At 28.7% G+C, this 3,406-nt stretch overlaps 1 long non-coding RNA gene across 1 annotated transcript in view; it reads right to left on the bottom strand.

Annotated features, from left to right (window-relative positions):
• Positions 1–907: 907 nt before the first annotated feature.
• LOC111613669 overlaps positions 908–3,406 on the bottom strand; it is a 5,953-nt gene continuing 3,454 nt past the window's right edge. Inside the window, exons 2-4 of the long non-coding RNA XR_002754805.1 lie at positions 1,365–1,433; positions 1,217–1,306; positions 908–1,145 (exon numbers count right to left, since the gene is read on the bottom strand). This is a non-coding gene — a long non-coding RNA (uncharacterized LOC111613669). The remainder of the gene's footprint in view (positions 1,146–1,216; positions 1,307–1,364; positions 1,434–3,406) is intronic.

Raw genomic sequence — 3,406 nt, 5'->3', positions numbered from 1 at the left:
TAGCGCCACGTCTGACTACTCCACTGTTGAAAAGTTAATATTTTCATAAAAACAATACAAAGTAGGTATTGTATGTGTTAAAAATATATATATTTACAGAACTTTATTGTCTATCAAATTTCCATCATTGTATTATTAAAGTACGGATTTACGGAATTGTAAGAAAAAGCAACAAATAACGTGGAGATTTTACCTAAGAAGAGTGTCTAAAAAAACGATTTTCTTGGGGTTGCTGTTATTATAATAACTCTATGCAGCCAGCTTGTTGGTGAGGTGCGAACTCTCAACCAAATTTCACTGCTATTTTCCACTTGATAAATAACACTATAGAGATCTGAACTATCTGTTTCAACAAGCGTTTTTCTGTCTTATATTGCCAAGAAACTACACTATATTTTTGTGAGTTTTTGTAACATTTTAAGTTACTGTTATATTCTGTTTCCATATCTGTACATGTTTAAATACATTGTAGGAAATATATTTTAATCATACATTGATCAAAAAGCAATGTCGAGTTAAACTGTGTTATAAACATCGTTATAAATACGATCGTAAAAGATCTTTAATAATGTGAATATTTTTATTTTATTGTTACCTTTTTATCTTTTTACTGCTGTTATTTGTATTTTGACGAATTTCTTTTATGTATACTAATTTTAGAGAAAGAAACTTACGTCATATACTTGACATTTCTAACTAATTTTGATAACTCCATAAATAAATCATCAGCACTATATTGAAAGTAAGGCAAGTGTCTGCATTATCACTTTTACTGGCTCACTGCGAAAATAAGTTTGAAGCGTAATTTTAAAATCAAGTACGAAAATAATAGCGATTTGTTTACCGGTATTTTCGACAAAAAATGATTTAAGCAATAATAAACTATAATGCTTTATTTATACTCGTCTATAAAATACATTTAACAAACATCATAATTGCAAAGAAACATATTATTTACCAGAAAGAATTGCCAAGAAAGACTTTCTAATAAAAAATACTCATTCCTACAGAGGTTCTATTTATTTATTTTTTAAATTCATTTCTGTGAAATTAATTTTATAAATCTGTGAACAGTTTTGTTCTTCATTCGAAATGCTTTTTAGCTTTTTGAAACCAGAGAAAACTGAATGCAACGTTTTTGCCATCTGAAAAAATTAAATTTAACTCAATTTATTTTTAGTTACAAAACCGCAATTAATTAAGAAAATAATACAACCTTCAGGGGAATTCTCTTGTCAATAATCAAAAATCTACCAATTGTGAGACAGAGAGAGACTTTTCCGAATCTTTTCATGAAGTTCAAAATCTGAAATTATTGTCAATATTAGGAAAATATTTGTTTAAATATTATTTAAACTTTATACCTTTAGCTTTTGATTTTCTCCAATGTCACATCCTGCAAATTGTCTGATATCTTGAAATGTATTTTCCATCTGCAAGAAAAAGCAACTATAAACTATCTAAAGCATATGTCAATAGTGCATATAGAATGTAATTACCATAAATGCTAAAGAGCACAGAAGACAGCCAGCAATTATGCTAATGCAAGTGAATAGTATCATCAAAAAGAGTATGAACAATTTAATGAAATAATGAAGTTCTAAGAACAGAAACGCATAATATAAAAAACTTGTCAACCAAACGATTCCAAAGTACAGAAATCCAAATATTAAATTATGCTTAGAATTGAACTGTTGCACGAAAATCCAAAGTTCTTCATGATGCATGATTAATTTGTTTACGTTTTCTCATAAATCAGAATCTCTTCTTTTTACTAAAAGCAATTCCATCGACAATTACTCAAATTCCTTATGTGAGATCAGCATTAACAATGCCCCTAACAATAAGGTGTAACCGATTCCACCAATAAGAAAACTTACATTTAAGGTGATGAATGTAGTACAGAAGAGAGCTTCCCCATGAAATTTCTGTTTAATTTCTATGTAAGGGTAGGCAAATACAGTAATCGAAATTTGATACAAATTAATGGCTACTATTATAACAAAGGAAATGACCAGAGTAACATATTGTAATAAGATGTTATATTCGTTAATCATTTTTAATCGAAAGTATTTATTTCTTAATGGCTTATTCAAATTGAATTTGTAGCGTTTGATGAAGTCGAATCCAATACAATAAATGATAAATATAACAGAAATTACTATTTTAAATAACATGGAATTTTTTTCGTATACGTCATGCCAACCAATGCATATCGCATATTCATTGATTACTGGGATTATTTGCCATATGAGAAGAATTGTATATCCGCGTAAAGTCAGTTCGATAAATCGAATATACATATTCTTTAATTTGGTATTTTGAAATTTTTTGTCTTTTGTTGAGCATTTACAATTACAAGTTTCAAATGCGTCCAACCCAAATATAAGAGCAGTCGTCCAACAAGAGCTGATGAAACAGCTCAGACATACCTCTTGTATATTCGAACTCATGCTCAGTCTGTATTCGTGTCTAGGCTTTACAGAACAAATGAAGCTATTCATAGAAATAGTGGTTACGTAAACTCATTATCTCTGAAAATTTTATAGTGTCATTAATAATAACAATAATGGTATATTCCAGATTAATCTTTAATGGAATGGAAGGCAGTGAATGAAATAAATTGATTGGCTATTGGCTATCAATTTCTTTTATAAAGTTTACAATAAATCAGCAAACCATAGCAAATATAATTTTTTATAACAACAGACAATCGTATCTTAAGTGGCTTTTATGTACTTTTACATCAGGGTATCTAATTAAATTTACATTTTGAAATCTACTCCAAACTTTTCATGAGTAATTGATGTACACACACTCAGCAATAGTATATAAATCAAAAAACAAATACCTTAATTTGCTGAGAAAAAATTTAATGTAAAGCTAACGTTTTCAGCCAAATCAGTTGGCCATCGTCAGGCTAAGAACATTCGAATATAAATAAAATAGAACAAAAATTTAAATACAAATAAAATAAAATAACGAGCGAAATATATATATAAATGTATACAGACTAATAAAATAAATAAAAATTATTGTTACAAATAACAAAAAATGTATACGAAAAAATAAGCATAGGTTAACTAAATATTAAAACGTTATATAGAAATTCAGTGAAATGCACTTTATGCGAAAAAATATTAAAATCGCCGCAATAAATTAAGATTTGTCCAATCGTTTGATAAAGTATTTCCAGGCCGAAGGCAACCCTTCAGAATCTCTAGAATTGATGCATGAATCATGCAATTTGCTTTTATATATTTCAATTTTTTCTGCGCAATTCGCCAATGTCGGTGAATGTACCGATTTAATAATTTCTGCTTCGTCCCATTTGACGATTGAGCCTTCAACTTGCGCCATTTGCGATAGTATAGTGGCACTAGATCCCTTGCTGATGTTATACTTA

This window comes from Centruroides sculpturatus, unplaced genomic scaffold (assembly GCF_000671375.1).
Source record: "Centruroides sculpturatus isolate CEXI.00-Female unplaced genomic scaffold, Cexi_2.0 scaffold1231, whole genome shotgun sequence".
NCBI lineage: Eukaryota > Metazoa > Arthropoda > Arachnida > Scorpiones > Buthidae > Centruroides > Centruroides sculpturatus.
The sequence above is the reverse complement of the archived record's forward strand: the minus strand, read 5'-3'. Positions and strand labels throughout refer to the sequence as shown.